Below are 24,080 nucleotides of genomic sequence, written 5' to 3' on the forward strand. Positions count from 1 at the left end.
CTTCAGGGGGGCTTCACTCCCTGCAGGGGGGTGCAGACCCCAGGCCTCCTCCTGAGAACTAGGCTTCTGCCTCATTCCAAAAGCAGCCCCACCCCGTGTCCCAGACTGACTGAGTCTTGGGATAACTGCGTCCCTAAGAGATAAAGCTGTCGCTACCCTCACCTTGACTGTCCCCCCTGCGGGACATGCACTCTGCTCCCAGGCGCCCGTCTCGTTCATGAGTCCCCGCTCCACTGCCTCAGTTCCAAAGCAGAGACAGCAGTCGCCTCCCTCATTTGCCCTGCCACCGCCAGGACACCTGGAGGAGACCTCCCAGGGCTGCTCCCTCACCTGGGCCCCGCCACCATTTGCCTCACTGACCAGCCTTTCTCATTCCACAGTGGCCTCAGTTTCCTCCACTGTCAAATAGGCACAATGACAGCACCCACTTTACAGGGTGGTGTGAGGCTTCGGCGAGATGGAGAGGTAGCGCGTGCCTCCGACACCCACACCTGACCACTGCCCATGTCTTGCTCTGGTCTTTGAAAGCACCTCTGGCAGCCTCTGCTCCCAGCCGGCGGCTCCTACCTCAGTCTCGGCGTGCACCAAGGAACCCGCAAGACGGTGTCCAGCTGGGAAACAGGCAGGCCAGCATAGATTCGAGTCCAGACAGACCCAAGTTTGAATCTAGACTCCAGTATAATCTGTGTGACTGACAGTGACATCACTGGTCCCCTAGAGCTTCAGCTTGTTCATCTATAAAGCCTCCCTAGTGGGTACTATGGGATAATGAAGTGAGGCGACGTAGGAACCCACCTGGCATCCGTAGGCATTGAAGTCCGCACTCCTGGCCGTCATCCTCTCTTCGGAAGAAGCAGACAGGCCACAGGGCTTTGAGCCAGACCACCTCAGGATTCCCCTGGAAAAGCTCTGGAGCCTCGCCCTGGAGGGAACTGTGATGCTGGTAGCACACGCGGTCGCCTCCTCCACGGGCCTGGGGATGCGTTTGATGTAATCAACAACTGCCCGTGTCTGCTGGCTGAATCCCGGCACGCAGGCTTGCATCCGATGAGCCTGCTTATGTTCCTCCAAATTAAAGGGGAGCCTGGGGAGAGAAGGACTTGTCAGGATATGGGGTCAAGAATGGCCCTCCTGTTCTCCTACGATGGTTATTTACAACTGTGTGCTTCTCCCCGGCCGGGTGTTAGCTGCTAACAGCATCCTTCTCAAGAAGGACAGGAAGGTGTATGAACGGGGCCCCGCCAGCTCCTCTGCACCAAGCCGGCTCGGGAGGGCCTGTGACGAGGTCTGGGGAGGTGTTGAGGAGCGAGGGCTCTGGGATCACACTGTCAGGGCCAGGGTCCCAGCTTACTAGCTTGGGACTCTAGGAAAGCAACTCTACCTTTTTGAGCCCCTGTTTCCAAATCTGCCAAGTGGGCATTACAACATCGCCACAGGGTGCAACGTGGCAAAGTGCATGGCAAGGTGCTGACGTTCTGTAAGTGCTGGCACCACGATTAGCTGGAGTTGAATGATCAGTGCACGAGCTCTAGGTATTCTGTTAATGGAAAGGAAGGGCAAGCAGCGGTGGCGTAAAGCATGTACTATGTGCTTTTGTATTTACTCCTCAAAACAAGCCAAGGAAGTGGGTGCATTATTCCCACTCTAAGGGAGAAGAAAGCCTCAGAGGTTAAGTGACAGACTGAAATCGGTATCAATAGCAAGAGATGTTCAGCCACATGTGCCTGCCTTCTGGGTTCCCTGTGATGTCAGGAGGCCTCGGGGGCTTCAGGGAGATTAGCGATTCACAGGATGGTTGGGCTGCTGCTTGGACAATGTTCAGAGGAGGAGAGACGACATGAGAAAACGGGGCTGACTCACTGAGGAGGACAACATCCCTCCAGGACACACCCTGAAGCCTCAGGAGCGGGCACGCGGGGCACTGCCCATGGCTGGTCCCCCACCCCGAGAGCAAAGGGGCTTCCTCTGGCCTTTCGGCACCAGACCAAGGGAAGGGAAGGCATCCAGAGGTGAAGTAGACACAGCTAGGTCTGCTGTAACCACCCAGATCAAAGCAGCCCACAGCCTCCAGCCCGGATACCCTCCAGAGTCACGCTGGGTCCCCAGCCCTTCTTGCACGTGCCCCCTCTGCTTGGAACCCTTCTGCATGCTTTTGGGCTGGAATTCCTGCCTCTGTATAAAAAGCCCTTCCCTGGGGATCCCTCCAGGAACTAGCAGTGTGAGTGAGAGACTCTGTCCTGAGCTCCCATAGCATCCTGCATCCTGCCTGTCTTGGAACTCTGCTACCCCCGTACCCTGTGCAATTGGCCGCCTCCACCCAGACTGTATGCTCCGAGAGGACGAGGTCTGCGTCTGTCTCACTGCCCTGCCGCATGTAGTTCAAACTCCATCACACAGAGTGGGGTACGCTAACATCGTTGCTAATGATATCATTGCTGAGTGGGACGCCGTAGGTGAAATTCCGTGACACGGCACGGTGATGTACACGTGCGCGAGGAGATGCTCCACGTGGGTTAGATACAGTCTTTACAGTGAAACAGGTTCTAGACTGTTGGTGGAGGTGCTTCTCCATCAAGTCACTCACGTGTCCATTCATTCAGCATGTGTCTTTTTGGTGTCAGGTGAAACTGTACGTGGAAGATCCAAACGTTGGTAAGACATAAAGGATGGCAGCACTGGGCATAAAAGGGCATGAATGCCACAGTGCCTGGCAGGTGCTGTGCTGGAGCCAAAGGCAGGGAGTGCATGATTCTACCTGGGACCAGCAGAAAAGGCTAATTTGGCAAACAAGGGGAAGGCAGGACCTGCTGGGCCGCGGGGAATCAGGACGGACGTGGGACAGAGGTGCAGCTAGTGGGATTCAAAGTATTTCAGTCCAGAATGAGGGAGCGTTGGGACATTTTATAAAATCCCCAAGAGCAGCCAGAGAGAGGGGGGGATGAGGACTCACGCCTTCAGCCCCGGGGTCCTATTTCCTTCTTGGGTGGGCGTCCAGGCTGGGCTGCATGGCAACCTCTGCCTGACAGTTAAGTCCTGAGTCCTGATGAGCGCCAGTGTCACTGACAAATGCTGAGACAGGCTGAGCTGCCGCTCTCAGTGTCCAGATGTGGCTGGAACACGACAAATTAGAGACCCTGGTTGGAAGAGGGTTGCTTTAGGGGACGTGACCGTCTTCATCAAACCACCTCCCCCTAAAAGGCTTTTCCTTCTCACTCAGGTATGATTAGAAAAATGACCAGGCTTTAAGCTAAAAATACAAATGCTTTATGTTCCTCCACAGGGGGAGAAAAATAAGACAAGAGAATCTATGAAAGTAACAAGGAATTTCATCCTTCAGTGGACTCCAGAATGGATATTTTAGACTCAGCCATCCATAAACATTGCGTAATAGCATACTCTTGTAGTGCAGAATGGATTCCACAGAACGAGCCACAAATCTGCATTTGGCCCAGCAAGGCGCAGGGGCGGGGGGCAGGGGTGTCTCCATGAGCATTTAACAAGCTAAGTGACGACTGGGAACCTCTGTGCCCAGGTAAAGAGATTGCACAGTCAAGGGCCAATCAACCAAACAGCATCGTCTGCTGGGATGTGCAGAGGGGAGAGCCCAGGCAGCTCGAGCCTCCTGGGGAGGGGGTTTTGAACCGAAGAAACCCCAATCTCATCCACCTCTTGCCTGTGACCTGTCTGGGATCCTAGCGGATGCAGGGCTTGTAAGGTGCTGAGTGATTTGGCCCCAACTTCTGCCCGTGCATTATCTCTACCACCCCCTTCCATTCTCACCCGCAACTCAGGGCTGAAGGGGACAAGGCTGTCTGTCGCTCTAGCTGTCCTCCCTCCATCCTCTGCAAGCCCTGGGATTCTGTGCTTACAAGTCTCCCCGCCTGGTTTAGCCATTCCCCAGGCCTTCAGCTTCCAGCTCAAGCATCACACCCTCTGGAAGGCCCCCTGATGGATTGGCTGCCTCTTCTGCAGTGACTTGTTGATTTGAGGCAGTAAATGCCAAGCCTGTCATACGCTCAGTGCCACCTCTCTCCCAGCCCCACCCGCACCCGGGCTTCCTCCTCGTCTTGCTGCATTAACCAAGCTAAACACACACACACACACACACACACACACACACACACACACACACACACACACACACACACACACACAGAGCCAAACCTATGAGTCCCCCATTCCCGGAGCCAAGGTCCTTCCCACGTCTAAGTCTCCATCTGTGCAGTAATTCAGGGAAATTCCCATCTTTGTCAAATTGAATTAAAAACTCAGAACCTCCTCCTCATCCTTCAATGATGAGCTCAAACGTCACCTCCTCCCTGAAGCCCCTCCTCACCAGAGTCCACAAAACTGCCCTCTCACATTTGTACCCCTCCGACCCCGGTGCCCCTACATCCCCTCCACCTCCCAGCAGCAGTCTGTCCACATGAGTGTCCCAGATGGAAAACAAGCATCTATCTCAGCTGAGTTCAGACCATAACACCTGGTTCTAAGCCACCTTTAACATCCCGGTTTCTGCACTGCTCCTGACACGCAGGAACCTATAATTAAAGGGGCTTCCTTCCCTCGTTTTATGAGCTTGTAATCTGGGGCCCACGAGGAAGGGGCTCGCAAAGACTGAGGGTCTCAGAGGTCCCACTCCTCCACTCAATTCAGGAGCACGTGTCTGAGATTCCCAAACAGGGAGGCAAATTCTGCCCCAGGAAGACGGTGCTCTGTCCATTCTGGGTTTGCGAAAAGAAGGGAACGGCATGTTTTTAAAAAGCCAGCATTACAGGTTGGGGTTATACAAAAAAAGCCAGCAATGTGGAGGATTCGCAGTGTATCTACCCAGCCCCATGCTGCACATTTTACATCCCTTCTCTCCTTTATCCTCAAAACAACCTGATGAGCTAAAAGTTCAACTACCCCGGCTTTACCGAACAGGAAATCAAGACAGCGAGTATCAGAGTATCCGCCTGGCCGGTCACACAGATATTAAGTGGTCAAGCTGCCTTTCAGGGTTCAAGCTCCAGTGACCTGGGTCCAGAACTGCAGCTCAGAACTGCCGTGAGAGCCCCACCTCTCTGCATTTGGATTTCTTCAGCACATATTTGGAGTCTGGCTGGCGCTCGGAGAGACAGAACAGCTTGCACACATTTAGATCAACTTGTCAACAGCAGGCTTGCTCACAACATATCTTCCCCATCCGTCCTCCCCTGACTCGGGAGGCTGACAGAGTGGTATATTAGATTTCCAAAGGTGCGTTTCATTAGAAAAATATATTCTTTTGATCACCCTCCGTCTTGCCAAAGTCACAAAGGCTGAGAATTAAGTTGCCCAGCGGAATTCCATTCATCACGGAGATAAACATCGGCCGTCTACTCCCCCTACCGCCACCTTCAAAGAGCACACGTCATCTGGAGGTGGGACAAGACGACCTGGCCAGGGACTGGGGAGGCCCAGGTTTGAATCCAAGCTCTGCTGCTACCCTTGGGCAAGTGTGACCTTGGGCAAGTCGCTTCTCCCCTCTTGGGTTTTGTTTCTCCATCGGTACAGCAAGTCTGGCCTTTCTAAACTATGAAATGACTGAATGAACAGATGAATTAATGAATGATGTGATATACCCACCATCTTCCTGCCCTGAGATACTATGACTCTGACGCATTGATCTAGCGAACAGCCCAGAACCCAGGCACGCAGATGTGGAACCAGCATTATACACGTAGTCTCTTTACTTGAGAAGCCGTACAGCAACAAGGCTTTAAGCTAGACCCCAAGCAGGAGGAGAGGTTTGTGAAGGTTTGGCCTCTCCTTTTCTGCTCACACTTGAACTCAGCTGCCACTCACAGGCTGCCAGCATGGGCCGAGGGGCTGTCCAGGGCTGGGGGCAGCTGAGTTGAACACAAGCTGACCCCTCAAGGTCGCTCCAAGCTCCAGCTTCTCTGATTCTGTATAGCCGCTGCGAATAATAGATCTGGTCTCTGACACTGGGCATGAAAAAGTGACCCGGTACAAAGTCCTATTAAGATAAATCACATTTAAGTTTAGGAAATTATATGTTTGAATCCTGTAATTTAATGTCACTGTGACACAGGAGAGGAAGGCGAGGGAACTCAATTAGAGGCTAATTAGACCACATGACTCAGCAGTGCTGCGGTACCTCCTGCCTCTGCTGAAGAGAGTTAAGCATGGTAACTCCAGCCCTCGTGGCTGTTTTCCCACCTGTAAAATGGGGACAGTCCTAGTGAAAGAGAGGAAGTGTGGCCTTGAACCAAAGAGAGAAGGAAGCAAGGGCTCCAAGGAAAGGCCTGAGGGTCCCCAGTTAGGCACCGCCACCCCGCAGCCCAGCACCTTCTTTCTTCCCTGACCCTGGCGGCTCCTCCTGGGGTCCCGGGTAGGCTTCAGAGAGTCTGTAATCTCTGAGCCACAGGATGTAAAAGCTGTGCGGGGGTCAAGTTTGCGGGGAAGGTGGCTCTCTCAGAGCTTCCATCAGCTCTCCAGGAGGTGGCGAAACACCACGAACCGCCACACCTCTCCATCCTTTGCTTCAGCATCGGCTACTCTAAAAATCTCTCCCTCTCTAACCAACAGCCAGCTTCCCGCTGCGACCCATCTTGGCTAGAGTCACCATCCTACCTTCCCTTCTCACTTATCCTGCCATCACTCCCATCTCCCCCTCCCACTCCAACCGACACCGCTTGTTTCAGCGTCACCGCTGGTCTCCTAGGAGCCTTCATCCATCTTGACATCTCCCCAGCATCGGCCACTCTTTGCCTCTTCACTGAATCCCCATCCCCTTTTGGCATCTGTGAACCTAGACACGGTCCTTCCAGAATCATCGCCAGACAAGCTTCTCTTGTACCTCTCCTGGGCTCCAGCCTCTTCCCTTCTCCACTCATGCAGCGTGGTCTCCCTGGCCAGCCCTTCCAGCACCTCCAGGTTGAGGGGGCCCAGGTTAATGCCCATGTAGACATCCTCTTGAGGGTTCAGACCCATCTATCCAACTACCTCCTGGATCCCACAGAGACCCCTGGCATTCAGCATTCAAGAACGAACTCCTTCATTTCACATCCATTTCATGTAGCTGAGATCACTACAAACTCAGCGGCTACAAGCAGAAGGTTTCCTCCTAAACTTCGTATCTCTTTTATCCCCAATATTCTGGACATCAAATTCTGAGACTTGAGAGGGACCCTGCCAAGTGGAGGTCTTTGAGGGGAAGAATATTCCATCAGGGGAATCATGAGGGTTAAGGATCCCATGAAGAGGTTAATGCATTGAGGGAGGCTCTGTAATGGTTGCAGCGGAGGTTCCAGAATGCGCGGGGTGGAAGTAAGTGGGTGGGAGAGGATGGGTGGAGGGTGAGCCGGGGTGTGGAGGCCATAAGGAAGGAGCTGAGAGTGCTCGGTCCAAGGAGACGTGTCCTTGACGTGGAGACGGTGCTGGGTAGGGTCAAGGGCAGAGTGGGATTTGGGGAAAGGATACGGATGAGATGAGCTGACATCTACGTTCAAAATGGAACATGGGTGCCAGTTTTCTGTAGTGCTGCCCCCCACCCCCTGCTTCCTGCCAGAGTCTGAGTCCACCTTGTCTTACGAAAGCTCAGTAGGTGAGCTCGTGAGGGGGTGAGAAGAAAGACCTTAGCAAGGGGGGCAGGCCTATAACAGCATGGCAACCAAGCTCTATAAGATGGAGGTGGAAGGAAGCAGCATGCGAGTCCCGGGGGCCCGAGACCAGCACCAAAGGAGCAGCAGGAACAGAACACGGGTGCCGGGTCTCCAGTAATTAATAGCAACGAAGGAGTTCCTTTACGACTGCTTGGACCCAACGATGGTGGTGACTGGGACGACTCTGATAGAAATAATAAAAGAAGAGCTTCTCTTTCTGCAGCACTTACTAAGTCTTAGCATAGTCTTAAGCTTTAATAGCTTCAGAGATAGAAATGCTATAAATATATAAAAAACTCATTTGAAAGTTGGTCTACATTTCTTTTGCATTTATTCACTTTGGTGAATTTTTTAAAATAAGTCTTTACACTTCCTTTTTTTCTTCCCAGCTCCTCTGGCTAAACACAGAGAATATTGACGGAAACAAAAATTTAAATTAAAAATGTATAAATTCACACAACTAAACGCTTCAAGAATGGAAAAGCTTCAACTTTCAAATAATTCATTGGGTAGGTTTATAGCACGTATGCTTCTGATGTTATTAAACCTTAAAATTGCACTAAAGCTTTTGGGACACTTTGTATTTAAAAGGCATCATCGTCCTATCCAGTTCTCACGACAGTCCCCCAAAGGTAGGTACTGTTATCACCCCCAATTGAGAGACAAAAAACTGAGGGTCAGTGAGGTTAAGAGATTTGTCTGAGGTTACTCAGAGAGAAAGTCTGCAACAGAGGCTACTGCCTCGTGCGACCACAATGAAATCCCAACTAAGGAGAGTTTGGGGAAGGAAGTCCCCCAGCTCACGCAATGGCCTCTCTCAGAGGATCTGCCAAGCAAGTTGCCTTGTAGAATAGCAAGGAGTCATTTCAGCAGATCACGGCATGGACAGAATGCAAACCAAGGAAAAGCAGAGAGTGGGCCTGAGAGATCCTCTCAGGAGGGGCGCTCTAGGGTATAACGGGAATCAGCCTTGGGCTGGGCTGGGTGGGGACAAGCTGAGAGTGTTTCAGGGCTGTTTACACTGGCTGCATGGAGCTCTTCAGTCCGTCCCGATTGGGGGTGTGTGGACCACATGGGGAAGGACTGAGGGAGAGTAAAAGGAAACCCAAAGGGAGAGGTGAGAGTTGCAGGAGCAGAAATGGATGAGAAACGTGGGGCCTGGTGACATGCACACCCTGCGTGGCTGCTCAAATATTAATCCACAATATATTTTAATGACACAGACACCAGTGAGACTGGGAAGGAACGTGAAGGGCTTCGGATACCCTGAATAATGGTGTTGTCACTCCAGATTTTCACAGTCTCATCTTCAGCAGCAGCTTCAGCAAAACCCTAAGCAAATAATCAAGGTGCCGGACGCCAGCTTCCGTATGTGAGCCAGCGGCTCCCTTACAATCGCATTGCATCTGCATCCCCTAAAGCAACAGACCCCATAGACCACATCTCAGATCCTACTGGGAAAGGGTCAGGCTTAGGGGCTGCTCAAAAATTAGCCCCTGGGTTTCCCTGGTGGCACAGTGGTTGAGAGTCCGCCTGCCGATGCAGGGGACGCGGGTTCATGCCCCGGTCTGGGAAGATCCCACATGCCACGGAGCGGCGGGGCCCGCGAGCCATGGCCGCTGAGCCTGTGCGTCCGGAGCCTGCGCTCCGCAACGGGAGAGGCCACAGCAGTGAGAGGCCCGCATAACGGGGAAAAAAAAAAACAAACAATTAGCCCCTGCGTGCCCTTGTGCACATGATGGAACATCTGAAATTCAGTTCTGACACCTGTGAAGTGGGAGGACGTTAGGTTTGGGGTGAACATTAGCGACACGGAGTGTGACAGCACCTGCGTGGGCCCAGGCACGCCGTACGTGCGGAGACCAGCTCTGGACCCTTATGTTCCCAGGGTTCCCCTGTTCCCAGCCCTTCCTCATTGGGGCTGCTTGGGGTTGGGGCTCCGAGGGCAGCAGCGAGTCACCCACCGTCACACAGCTTTGCTGCAGAAGGACGGCGCCCTCGGCTCCCCCCACCGCCGTGTGCTGACCTCTCCCAGAAGGGCCAGCCAGCCCTGGGAGAGCAGAGGAAACCTGGCTCACTCCTGTGGGATCTGGAGAGACCACCCCTCATCTTCTAAAGATGAGAATGGATGAAATGCCAGTTTTCTTAGACCCGTGGTAGAGAGAGACTCTGAACATGGGTGGGAGCAGAAACAGGACTTAGGGGCTGCCTCTGAAAGCCACGGGGCCCTGCTTGTTCCTGAGGGGGACACAAGACAGCCAGCACGTCCATGGTCAAGGGGAGGAAGAGAGACCTCGTCCACTGGACACAGGCAGCCTGCTTGAGAGCGTGCATCTACAACTCCTTCATCCTTCGAGGAGACAGAACGGGCTCAGAGAGCACAAGTGCATGGCCCAGGGTCTCTCAGCTCCTCAGCGGCCACAGTGAGATGAGTGAGCCCAGAATCCAGTGCTCCCGGCTCCAAAGGCCCCATCCGTGCCCCACGGGGCTACCTCTCCAAGGCTCAGGTCAGGTCAGGGAGAGGAAAAGACCCCAATCTGGGTCACCTGCAGGCCGTTCACGTTCCAACCTTCCTGCCAGGACAAAGTGCACACCTGGGAGGAAAGGGGTGCACACCTGGGAGGAAAGGGGTGGCACACCTGGGAGGAAAGGGGTGGCATCAGGCTCGAGGAGGACACCCTATGTGGGGACGTGATGCGGGAAAGGGCGGGCCTACGTGTGAGTCCTGGCTCCCCCCTCAGCTTCAATTTTCTCAAGCAGAAGATGGGAGTGACAGCAGTAATACCTGTCTACCTCACAGGATGTTGAGGATCAAAATGCAAAAATGTCTCCAACGTGGCAAACATTATATCAACGTTGTTTGCCTCTTCCCCTCCCTTATGCAACTACAGAATCATTCGTCCAAACGGACCTCCATACACCCCTCTTCTCACAAGCTGCTGGCCTCAGTTTATACATCAGAAAATCTGAGGCTGTGAAGCTGCCATCCAGGCAGGGCTGCTGCAGACAGCTGCACAGGCTGCGCACTGTACAAATCCAGGGGGCGCCACATGTAAGGAGCACCCCTGGAGCTCAGCAGAGCTGTGATCTTTCATTACAAAGGGGTACTGAGAGAATTTCATCTGTTAGATCGGTTTGGAAAATGCCAAAAACTGAGAAGATTAGCCATCATCACAATAGTTATCAAAAGAAGTCTCACAATTACCCTCTCTCCACTGATCCGTTATTGGCCGAGTCTAAACATTTGTAGTACTTACTCTCTACGTCACTGTACAATCAGCAATAACAATGACAAACACACACACAAACTATTTAAACTCAGGTGTTAATCACGACCCCGAAGATTGCGCTACCTCATAACGCGGTATTTTCCAAACTTGAACGTGTATGTGAATCATTTGGAAAATGTTGTGAAAATGCAGATTCTAACTGCGGGGAGGAGGTTTAGGAGGAGGAGAAAGAAGAGAAGGCAGGTGCTGAGACTCTGCCTTTCTGACAGTCTCCCCAGACCTTGTTACGGTGAGGTTGACGCTGCCGCTCTGCTTCGCGGAGTGAATTTGTTAACTCCCGCACCACCACGCCTTGGCATAGGGATGTGCTTTATTTTCCTCTTGATTTGTTGAGGACCAGCTAGAAATGATGGGTCAGGAAACTGAGGCCCACAGGCCAAATCTAGCCTGCTGCCTCTTTTTGTAAATGCAATTTTATCCACGCCCATGTATTTATGTATTACCTGGGGCTGTATTTACCTATTACCTGGGGCTGTATTTATTTATGTATTTATGTCTTGTCTATGGCTGTATTTATAAGATGGTGGTGCTTATGTATTCACATACTCTCCACAGCCCTCTCTGCACAATGGCAGCAGGGTTGAGTAGTTGTGACAGAGGCCGTATGGCCTGCAAAGCTGAAAATATGTACTCTCTGGTCCTTTAAGAAAAAGCTTTCTGACCCCTGAGTGAGATGACCAAGCCGTTAAAGTGAGTCAGACTTGCACTGGGTGGGTGCAGGGGCCAGAGTGAGAGAGACAGGAGGGAGGAATGCTGAATTTAAAATCAAACACACTCCATTACACTGGTTTTTTTTTTTTTTGCGGTATGCGGGCCTCACTGTTGTGGCCTCTCCCATTGCGGAGCACAGGCTCCGGACGCGCAGGCTCAGCGGCCATGGCTCACGGGCCCAGCCGCTCCGTGGCATGTGGGATCCTCCCGGACCGGGGCGCGAACCCGTGTCCCCTGCATCGGCAGGCGGATTCTCAACCACTGCGCCACCAGGGAAGCCCTACACTGTGTTTTTGAAGGAAGGGAACGCCCTGCCAGCTTGTGGCCCCAAACCTTAAGAGACTGGCAGCTGCCACCCCCTCTCTGTTGGACCTCCGTGTGGCCTGCAAGAAAGCTGCCTGCCTGCTAGAGAGGCCGGCCGCCAACTGCCCCCTCCGAGGCCCCGGGCGTGAGACGGAAGCCCTCTTGGGTCCACCAGACCAGACTAGCCTCCAGCTGAATACTGTCAGAGGACCTCCATTAACGCCACATGGAGAAGAATTCCGCAAATGAGCCCTATCCAAACTCCTGACTCACAGGCTCGTGAGACACAGCAAAATGGTGGCTGTCTTAACCACTAAGTTTTGGGGCAGCTGGTCACACAGTAACAGAGCACCCCACACTCTCTCTCCCTCCCCTCTGTTGACTAACAGGCATGCGGGCGTGCACCCGTTCCTGCCTTGGGAAGCCTTTTCTGATGACACAAGTCCATCTTAGGTGCCTCTGCTCCCTGTTCCCATAGAAACCCGCACCTCGCCCATCTGCATATGCCCCACCTCTCTCCCAGTGCCCTGAAGGTCGCACAGAGTGAAGTCAGTCAGAAGGAGAAAAACAAATACCATATGCTAACACGTATATATGGAATCTAAAGAAAATAAAAATGGTCATGAAGAACCTAGGAGCAAGACGGGAATAAAGACGCAGACCTACTAGAGAATGGACTTGAGGACACGGGGAGGGGGAAGGGGAAGCTGGGACCGAGTGAGAGAGTGGCATGGACATATCTACACTACCAAGTGCAAAACAGATAGCCAGTGGGAAGCAGCCGCATAGCACAGGGAGGTCAGCTCGGGGCTCTGTGTCCACCTAGAGGGGTGGGATAGGGAGGGCGGGAGGGAGACGCAAGAGGGAGGGGATATGGGAACATATGTATACGTATAGCTGATTCACTTTGTTGTAAAGCAGAAACCAACACACCACGGTAAAGCAATTCTACTCCAATAAAGATGTTTAAAGAAAACAAACAAACAACAGGTCTCCGGAGGCAAGGATCCCGTGTCTGTCTGCCTCAGCCCTGTGCCTCTACCAGGGAGCACAGTCATCATCCAGTGAATACTTTATGAATGAGGAATGCAACACCGGGATTTCTAAGGGGTTCCTGATTAGGGGTGGGTAGTGTGCTAAGGACACAGCCAAATTCTTAAAGCCAGCAAGCAGGGTTAAATGACTCTCCATAAGCCTAGGAAGGAACAGATGCATAAATTACGTCCAGCCGAGGAGGCTGGGCATACACATACTCCAACACGTGACTATTAAACATCTTTAAGCATTTCCATCTGCGATAAGCGATTCCTAACAATATTACTTGATAAGACAGGCGACAACTCCCCCCGTCACCAACACCCCTTCCAGACATTTGCACTCACCTCAACACTGGCCTGCTTTATTTGTCCATTCATTCCTCCATGCATTCATTTGTTCAAGAAGCATCTCTCAAGCATCTCCTGCGTACCGGACGCTTTTCCAGTTGCTGGAGATTTAAAGCTGAAAAACCACGAGGTCACCAGGGCCATGACGGCCAGACGTGGAGAACCTCAAACAGACTCGGTGCTGATCAGGGAAGTCTGCTCCCTTGCAGGGGACTTGAGATGAGTACTTGAGGAAGGAGCCTCAGGTAGAGAACTCCCTGAACCCCTCGCTCCTGAGTCATCAAGAAACCGATTCCTCGTGGCTGATAATCATGAAATTAAAAGCAGCTGAGGACTGGGGCTAAAAAAGGGCGGTATCCTCAGTGGTGGGGCAGGAACAGATGCTTCTCAGAAGAGAGAAATCAAACAGGCAATGCCCAAGGCTTTCAGTGATGGAGGAAGGCTGAGACCTGTTAAAGAGGAAAAAAAAGGAAAGCTTGAGGCAAAACCCAGAGTTAAAGCTTAATTAAGAAAGCAGGCATTTTAGGTTCACACAAATAAGCAAACAGAATCCCCTCAGCCCCGCCCGATCATCACCAAGTAATTGCTTTAAAGCTGTGGTTTGCTCTGCTTGGACGATCCTTAAATACGAGTTGATAAAAGTCATGGGCATATGAGAGAGTGGAGACGACACCCCTTGACACCTCACTTCCTAGCTTGACCTTGGCCGTGTGTGACCCGGGCAGGTCACCTCTCCCCGGTGGCGCCTCTGTTTCCCTCTCCACCCCAAACACCAGGGTGTGGGGGATGAAGTCAAATGGATCCTGTGTCTCCTCTTGTCCCGGAGTGTGCGTGACCTACTTTGATATTTGGCACAAACTCACTTTGAGATCCACTGGGGTTCATGCCTTACCTCCATCGCTTATGACCTGTATGGCCTTGGGCACAGCAGGTTAGCACTTGGGACTTTGTTTTCTCTCACCTTCGGATTGGAGTTTTTAATGCCAACCCCCTACTTGTGTGAGAATCAGGGAAACCAAGGCCCAAAGCATCAGGACGCAGGGAAGTTCATCTTATTTCGCCACAGGAGAGCTGCGGCTGTCTCTCACAGGGCACTGCCCAGACGGTCACCATCAACAACTCCAGAAGGCCGAGGGGTGCACTCACGCAAAGGACGCGGGCAGCGGCACCGCCAGGGCTCTGCTCTTGCTCTCCCGCTGCCGCGGCACAGTGCTCCTCCCCGGAGGACGAGCTCCTGCTTGACTAATAATCCCTCCTTACTCTCCAGGCCACGACTTGGGAGCCCCTTCCTCCTGGGTGCTACCCCAGAGCCCCAGGTTCAGGGCTGATTCTCTTGCTACCATCAGGCCCTTCAGGACGTATACAATTACCCGCCTCTTTGTCCCTCCCTCTACTCCCAGGACTGGAAGCTCTGTGAGGGCAGGGACCGAACCTGTTTCCTTCACTGCTGGGTCTCCCGGATGTTGTCTGGCACTTCGTAGCAACGCCATGACTGTATCTAAGTCAGTTTTTTCAGTCATTCCAACCCTGCTCCTGCATGGCCACGAGCTAACTGCCTCGTCTTCGGGAAAACAAAACACATCTTTCTAGTTTCACCTGTGAAATGCGCTCAGGAGTAACTAGTATAATCCTAGTTACTCACCAGAACACACCATCAACTGCAGGACACCTGTTTTCTTATATACCACTAAGAAAGAAAGAAGACTTCCAAAAACCTTTGACCCGATGTTTTTTATCTCTTGGAATTTTCATTTCATAATCAGTTTAAAATCTCTTTGAGATTTAATTGGCGTACATTTTACCCCATGTCACTCTTGGGCACACATAAAAAGGAAAACTGATAAATGCATCAAATTGGTTGAAGTATTCCTAAATGTTCTTCATATTCAGTCACTCTGCCATCCAAAATCATCAGACAGGTAACTTTCCCCGGGCCTCTGTGTCATCAAGATTATTGGTGACGCAGCATTTCTTACAAGAATCCTTAAAAGAGCCAAAAGTCGTGTTTGCTGAGTGTTTAATCTGGCTTTGCAGCAATGTAGCACCGGTCTACTATTGATGCCTGCCCCCCAGATACTGCTAAATAGCTCTGATTGGCCAATTCTGCATCCCTTTTTCCACAACTGTTTGATTCCTGGGGTCTAAAAGAATGCTCCTAGAATGCTTCTAGGATTTTCATCCAAGCTGCCGACACCCATTCTGTGGGTTTTGATGCTTGTACAAACACAGCCAATGACAAGTACATCACGATGCTACAGGACCAACAGCAATTATAAGATGACATCAGTGATAAGACACAGCCCAATTTCCAGACATTAATGAATGAAAAAATATGCCTCTTGATATTGATGAATTACAGTACCTCGTGGGGGCTGCCCTTAGAATGAAAGCATGACTTTTTTGAAAAGCCTCTCGCACAGGGCCTTGCCCACGGCGGGAACTAACATCATGTTTCTTTCTTTCTCTCGTTCTTTCTTTTTTGCCAGCCTGGAGATGTTACCTCTGATTGTAAGTCTCCTGACTATGGTGAGTGGTTGATGGAAGGGAAGGGAGGTTTCAACACACAGAATGAGCATCTGGTGGGAAATAGGGAAAACATAGAGGCAATATAGCACACTGGGTTTCTAAATCTACATCTACAGTGACCATGTCATTTATCATCCAAGCCAGGACACTTTTGAGAGAGAAAAAAAGTGGCCCTCAATAATATCACTGGGCCCGTAATAAAAAACTGAGGCTGGCCCAGAAGATCCTGGGTGTATGACAGCCTACCTACCATATCCCATCTTCCATCCAGAAAGTCAGGCTGAAATCAGACGCAAAATTCACTCTGCTTGGAGTGACTTTTTTTCCAAAACGAGAAAGGCCATGAGATAACCGATGGGCGTGCAGGTGCTTTTGGTGCCCAACCCAAGAGGGCTTAACAATAAATTCCAAAACTGGTTAAAATACGAAGCCGCCGTATTGTGGGAGATGCTCCCCTTCCCCAGCTGTTATTTATGGTGCAGAGAAAAAGGAACTGCAATGATGATGGATCTGCTTTTATCGGATAAAAATGGGAGGGACAGTGAAAGATCATGGTGAGATATCGTGCAGAATTTCAGGAGGACACTTTACAAACGTGTGTTAGAGGAAATGAATTTTTCACTGGCTAAAATATATCCATTTACAGTCGGAACATCCATATATTTATGAGTGTTTTTAGCTCTCAAAATAGTAAATCAGGACAGAATAACAAACGGTCTCTTAATAACCCTAATTTATCAGACTCAGCAGTTTAAGAAGAATAAATAAAAAGAAATAGGAATGCGAGAGAGAGAGAGAAAGTAGGAATCCAAAATACTGGAGACAGTACCGCCCAAAAGTTTACTCCATGTGTGTCTTCTTAAGAAAATGAATCTTAGAGAGATCTTAGCTCAAAGAAAGCCAAGAGTGGCTTTAAAAGCACCCACGGTTGGGTGCTGATGGGGGTGAGGCAAGGTGGGAGTGAGGAAAGGAGCTTGGCCATGTTACTCCATCTCCCTTTTACGAATGAAGACCTTTGCCTTCACATCTTTGAACGTATTTCTTTGAGGACTCCAATTCTCCATCCCCTAATTGTTTTCTTCACTCTCCTGTCTCTTTTTCCTTGTCTGGTCTTTTCTGTGGGCTGCAACCAATTTATATCGGCAACATCACTTGATCACCACCTCCCTCTGGGATGCCAAGATGCCACACAGTGGAAAGTACACAGAAGTTGGAGACAGACAGACCTGGGTTCAAATAACATTTCTGATGCTTTGTGCTGTGTGACCTGTGGCAAGTTACTGGACCTCTCTGAGTCTCAGTTTACCTCTCCATGAAATGAGATTAACACAGAACCACCAATCCCTTCTTTGCATAACTTTCCTTTGTCACTAGAATTGTCTTCTTCATCCATTCACGGCTCACTGTGCACAGCAGAGATTGGCACAACGTGGTAAATCATCTACGCTTCAATTAAAAAAGGATAAAAACCCAACATGGCTCATAGTGTTCAACTCACTACGATTTCAACCTAAGGAAAAACATTGTTTGCCACATAAATATTAGTTCCCTTAATATATAAAGATTCCTAAGATAGTAATAAGAAAAGCATAGCCAAAGCAAAATAATCATAATTGTAATGAGAATCATACGAAAGGACATGAGCAGGAAATTGGCAAAAGAAGAAATAAAAATGACCAACCAAAAATGACTATTTAAAAAGAGAAAATCATCCAAACTAGTAATTAAAGAAATAGAAATTAAAACAATGCCTGTGAACTTTTAAAAGTTCAAAAAGAATAATAGTAAGTTCAGAAAACTGCTGCTCATGGAGCTCTAAAATTGGTACAGGATGGCAATTTCGAATATCTATCCAAAGTCTTAAATATCCAGCAACACTTTGGCTTTAAAATTTCATTCAAGAAATTTATCTCAAGGACAGTGTTTTCTTTTAAAGTTCACAAAGACTTATGCATAATGATGTTTATCATGTTATTTAAATTATAGAAAATGTGAAAACATTCTAAATGTCCGACGACAAAAGATGGGTAATGTTAAGTAAAATAAAATGAAATTCACTGCAGACATTTAAAATTATGCTTTTGAGAAATTTTAATAGCAGGCAAATGTGCATAAAACAATTACTAGACGCAAATAGCCAGTAGTTATCTCTAGATGGTGGGATTATGAATGACTGTTCTCTTTGCATATTTCTGGATTTTGACATTTTCATTTTAAAGGAAGGAAGGAGGAAAGAACAAACCTGGTAAATGTTGACCTGAAACAAAACCAAGCCAAGGGCCCCGGCTGGGTTCTAACCTTGTTTCTCCAATGCATTGCTCTCCTGAGCCCTTTTATCCTGAACCAAAGATGTAGCACCTAGTATTCTTCAAGGAAATATCACCCTTACCCATTTAGGCATGTTAGTGTCAACATGTCTTATCCACTCATCCACCACCTTCCTATTAATTACTGGTTTTTAATTAATCCATCTATCAATCTGTCCATCCATATGTTTATTCCTATTTAACAGACTGAAAAGCCAAGGATCAAGAAGATCAAGTAATTTGCTTCAGGGTAAGCAGAGCTTAGGTTCAAATCTAGGTACGTCTGATTCCAGGGTCTGCTGTCTTTTCATTGGATCACAGTGCCCTTCCTCCCCACCGCCCCTGCCAGGCCCCAGACACCAGAGAGTCAGGAAGTCAAACACAGAACTAGGAGAGGAGAAGGAAGCCACAGCCAGACTGACATGCAGGAGCAGCAGTGAGCCCTGGAGTGGTAGGGATCTAGCGAGGGCCGGACTGGAGAGAGACTGGAGCTCCCTCCATCCTGTGGGTGTGAGCTGGGCCTGAGAAATAGACTCATCCGGCTGCTGTACTGGGGCCCTCACTGAGCTCACTTTTCTTCTCAGTCAGTTGTGGTGATAATACCTGTTGGTCAGAAGGCTCTGAGAATTCAGTGAGCTCATGTGCATAAAGGCCTTGGTGAAGCTCTTGTCCAAGGGCTCGGTAACTGGTACCATGCCCCATTTCATCCCAAGTCCATATGGCCCGGTCACATACCAGTTTCCACTGGTGGAGTCACCACTTACTGGATACCCACAATACGTCAAGGGCATTGTATGGACAAAAACCAAGTTCCTCCCCCGGAAGAAACCACAACCTATTTGGCCTCATTCACATCTCATTTTTCTTGGCAGGGAGGATTTGAGGTATCAAGAGACTTCTTTACAAGCTCTGGAAAATCAGCTGAAACATCTAAGGCTTGTCTGTATATGATGAAAAGATCGTCAGAGAGCAAATTCATGAACTCTGAGAACACCAAGTTCTAAGAGATTATACTACTACTATTATTAATAATAGTAATAACGGCAGCAGCAACCTTAACCAAAGTCACGTTATACATTTCCCTAATGTTATCTTTCCTCAACGGTGATTTTTGTTAACCGAAACCGAATAAGTAGCCTTTCAGATCCTTGAAAGACCCTGTATTTTCCTTTTCTCTTTTTGTTCATTAAAAGCAAAAGAAGAAGAAAGCATTTCTTGTTAAAGATTGTCCCGTGCTGCAAAGGGCACTGGATACAAGGATTGTATTTTAGTCGAGAACACAGAGAGCAGAAAAGCCTGACTAATTATGTTGCTAATTACTTGAAGCATCTTCCATTTGACAAAATAATTATGCCAGAGTGAGACGTCTCAGTTACTGAGGGGAGGGAAAGAAGCCCCCTCCCCACCACCCCTCCCCTTGCTGTTATTTAGGCTGGATTTTAAAAACTTTTTGTTGGACTTCCCTGGTGGCACGGTGGTTAAGAATCCACCTGCCAATGTAGGGGACATGCGTTCGAGCCCTGGTCTGGGAAGATCCCACATGCTGCAGAGCAACTAACCCCGTGCACCACAACTACTGAGCTTGAGCTCTAGAGCCCACAAGTCACAACTACTGAAGCCCACATGCCTAGAGCCCGTGCTCCACAACAAGAGAAGCCATCACAGTGAGAAGCCCATGCACTGCAACAAAGAGTAGCCCCTGCTCGCCGCAACTAGAGAAAGCACGCGTGCAGCAACAAAGACCCAACACAGCCAAAAAATAAATTAATTTTTAAAATAAATAAAAAACTTTTTTCCAACTCAGAGGTTATTTACCAAAAAATGAAGCCCCACTCCTCTCTCTTAAGCCATGACAGGCCATGTAGAGTCTGGTTAGTTTTTCCTCCAACAGCAGGATTTCCATAAATAAATGAGGTTTGCTCAAAGGAAATAGACCTTTCAGGGACTATCCACCTACTCTATTGTCCTCTGTTAAGGTTCAGTTCTCAGCAGGGTGTGACCTCCAGCAGAATCTTTAAGAATATTCCAGAAGGATCAAAAATGAGAAGGCAAATAATAGTTCTTTCTTGTGGTCAGGTTCTAAACACACCAGAATTGAAGTGGACATCAGTTCTGAGATGCCTCCAGTTAAAAATGTTGGTAGATGCAAGCCAGGCGCAGGGGCAAAGAGATTGGCTTAAGGGAGCAGAATGAGACACAAGAAAGAGCAATTGTTAATGAAATCCTCGCACCGAGTGACTTGTCAAGTTGACGGTGAAGCAGCCCTGACTTCTTCCCTCATCCTCTTGGAACCACAGTTTCCTAAATGGTAAAGTAGCTGGTTGGGTGAGCTTGTGTGTCCTACAGAGCAGCTGCATCAGCATCACCTGGGGGTTTGTTAGAACTGCAGAATCTCAGGCCTCTCCCCAGACTTACTGCATTTTAGAAAGATCACCCAGGTAATTCATGTCTACATTAAAGTTTAAGAAGCTCTGGAATAGCGTACATTTCTGACATACTTCCTTTCACCCTTTCCGGAAAGACCATCTCAAATTAACACATTCCCCCAGGCCCTTCCTTTCATACATCTCTAGAAAGCCTCTTGACAGACCAAATCACGGCAGGTATGGAAAATACTTTTCATATCTGATTGATTAGTACTATCTACCTGGAGTGCTGTTTGGGTAAAGGATAATTAGGCAGCATCAAAACCCAGCAGGTGGCTTCCCTGGTGGCGCAGTGGTTGAGAATCCGCCTGCCGATGCAGGAGACACGGGTTCGTGCCCTGGTCCGGGAAGATCCCACATGCCGCGGAGCAACTAAGCCCGTGAGCCATGGCCGCTAGGCCTGCGCATTCGGGGCCTGTGCTCCGCAACGGGAGAGGCCACAACAGTGAGAGGCCCGCATACCACAAAAAAAAAAAAAAAAAAAAAAAAAAAAAAAAAAAAAAACCCAGCAGGAAAGAACTCTGTGATCAGTTAGTGATGTCTGCCATGGGCACAGGCTAGGAATTACAGGTGTGCTCAATTAGATCTCAAAGGGTTTACTTCTTAAAAGAGGACTTGGAGGCAAGGGGTGGGTTATGGGTGAAGGCCCTGGGCACTAACCAACCTGGATTCCTGGGACTCCATTCTTGGTTTCAGACCTCAGATGAAGCTTTTGGACTCAGATCACAAAGGACCTTACTAACCTGATGTTCTTCAATCCCACCACCTTTGATCACATGCATATACAGTCATCATACCCACTCGTGTTCTCACGAAAGCAGGTTTTATTCCTATGTCACAACAACCCCAGCTTCCCTTAAACCAGAGCCCTCGTCTTAAATAATAGTCTGGCAGTGGAAAGGGGAAGCCGCCAAGCACACTGGCCTGAAGCAGAGCCCAGCCCTCTACCTCTGCTAGGCATCTGTTTCCAATGAAGCTAAGGAAATTCCTGACCCCACTCCTGCATCCTCTGATTGCTGCCCTGCCCTCGCCTCCACAGCACCCTCTCCCCTCTGTGGGCTCTAAGCTAAGCCAAAACTCCCCACGGGCTTTCAGGGGCCAGGAAGCAGAACAAGGCCTGGTGCTCTGACTCCTCTGGCTGTAGTGAGCTGCCAGCTTTGATTCCCAGAGGCTGCCTAAAGGTGCCTATGAGGAAAATCCACCTTCATAAGGTGTTTGAAGTTTGCCTTCGACATGGCTATGTGTTAGGAGAGTTCCAAACCGAACCTTCAGTGATGTGCCTTTTCTAGAGATACCTGCCCACGTGTATCCAGAAATTACCTGCTACTACCCGGACACTGCAAAACAAAAGTGAAAGTGCACCTAGGAAGTCATAAGTGAAAGGCAGTGGTTCTCAACTGTGGGTGATTTTACCCCTCTGGGCACATTTGGCAATGTCGGGTGACATTTGGGGTTGTCACAAATGGAGGGGACAGTGTTACTGGCCAGGGATGCTGCTAAACATCCTACCATGCACGGGAAACCCTGCCCAACAAAGAATTATCCAGACCAAGATGTCAATAGGTTGACCCAGCCCCCGGGTTTATAGGTTGGAAAACTGCTGTCCACACAGTAATCCAGACCTGCTCCAGTGAGCTGGCAGTAAGGCTTAAGCTACATGCTCCAGCCCCATATCTACCCAGCTGCACAGTCAGGGAAGATGGAAGAAGAAGACTGGTCCTGAGGATGGCCCCGCCCAGGCTTGTAGTGAAAAGCTGAAGAGAAGGAATGGAACATGGGAATGAGGAGCTTTAAGGTACGGTCACCAGGCCCAACAGCTAGACACAACCCAGTGGCTCTCCTGGATCATTCAGGTTAACAACACCTTCCTGCTTACTGGTAATTAGAAAGGGGAGTGGAAAGAGAGGAAACACACGGAGGGAGGGAGCTGAGGAGACTACATTCCCCATATACATACTCTGAGCCACAAAGAAACCCAAACAGCAGGTAATTTGTTTTTGTTGTTGTTACTGTTCTTTGCAGTTTTTCCTCTAGAAAGTGGTTCTTTGGACACTGTTTTGAAATTCATCCAAGTATATCACTGGCTAGGCTCAGGGAGTAAGTACCACCATCATTCAGTGCCTCTGATTTACAACCTCCATCATGAATCCGACAAGTGGAGAGCTGGCCCACACCCATGATCCAGATTTAGGTCTGAAGTCTGAAGTTCTGGGTCAGAGCAACTTCTTTGCCATCTTGTTTCCAAGTTATTCTAATTACCCTGCTGTTGTGACATCGGTGCCTTGAGAAGCAGATGAAGCAGATGGAAACACTGACATGAGCCTCTGTTCCCTGATCTCCATCTGGTTGAGACCATCCATAGTCACTGTGTCCAACCCAACCAATGACCCCATGTCATCCAAGGAGATCCTTTTACTACAACTACCCCACCATCTTACATACATACACAGACGTGTTTGAAATGCCCATTTCCAAATGGCCCAAAGTGATGTTAAAGGTGGGGCTCATTCTGGAGGGTCTTTACAAAGCCTGTAGCCTCACAATCTCTCTGATGGCTCTGCCAACTGGCCCTCACCATTGTCATTCCTGCAGCATATCCACAAGCCAGTCCCACTTTAAAAAATCAACATATTTTCTGATTTTAAAAGCAATCCACATACATTACAGAATACATATGCAAAAGAAAATAAATGTCACCTGAAATAGCCCCAGCAAGAAATGACCACTGTTAAGTAGTAGTACATATCCTTCTACATTTTTTCAATATGTGTGTGTACCTGCATCTATATCTACCCCTACAGAGCATACACAAATACACATAAATATTTGAATTTAGTCTCGTTGCCTAAAAACTTTCACCACCTACTGTTTCATCAAACTATATGTCGTGTTTCTTTCCCTGCCATTATGTCCTTTTCTGTATCATCACTGCATGGCATTCCATCATCTCAATCTACCCTAATTCAATGAATTCATACCTTACAATTAGATGATATTTTTCTTCTTTTACTACTGCAAATAACACTGTAATGAACATACTTATAATACACCTTTGAGTGCTTCTGTAGCTTCCTAGGGTGAATTCCTTACCGAGAAACTGCTGGGACAAAGTCTATGTACCATTTTTATGACTTTTGAGGCACACCTTCAAACTGAGAGATCAAACTTTTGAAAATATTAGGAACCCCCTTCAAACATGCAGGTGTATAAATCCCCACATTGGAAAAATTAGTGGAATGACTCTTTTGTCCAATATTTGGGAAGTTAAGATCTAATTCTAGTCCTAAAAACATTACAGCTCACTCCTCATTGGTTCTATACTTGCAATTCAGTAATTGACCACTAGTGGCCACTCCTTGGCTTTGAAGGATGAGGGCAAGACTTACAGGAGTCACAGGGGTATCCAATACTGTAAACCCACCAATATTATAGCAAATACTATTCACAACTCTGTTTCTCCCATCAGAAACAGAGATCCTAAAGG

General features: G+C 49.0%; 1 long non-coding RNA gene across 3 annotated transcripts in view; it reads right to left on the reverse strand.

The window, feature by feature from the left end:
• Nucleotides 1–24,080, reverse strand: part of LOC136793102 (uncharacterized) — a 162,546-nt gene that overhangs the window by 65,423 nt on the left and 73,043 nt on the right. For all 3 annotated transcript variants that reach the window (XR_010837912.1, XR_010837914.1, XR_010837913.1), the window contains 2 exons: nt 13,336–13,787; nt 796–1,084 (listed from right to left, as the gene is read on the reverse strand). This is a non-coding gene — a long non-coding RNA (uncharacterized lncRNA). The remainder of the gene's footprint in view (nt 1–795; nt 1,085–13,335; nt 13,788–24,080) is intronic.

The sequence above is a fragment of the Kogia breviceps genome, chromosome 18, assembly GCF_026419965.1.
Source record: "Kogia breviceps isolate mKogBre1 chromosome 18, mKogBre1 haplotype 1, whole genome shotgun sequence".
In the NCBI taxonomy this organism is placed as follows: Eukaryota; Metazoa; Chordata; class Mammalia; order Artiodactyla; family Physeteridae; genus Kogia; species Kogia breviceps.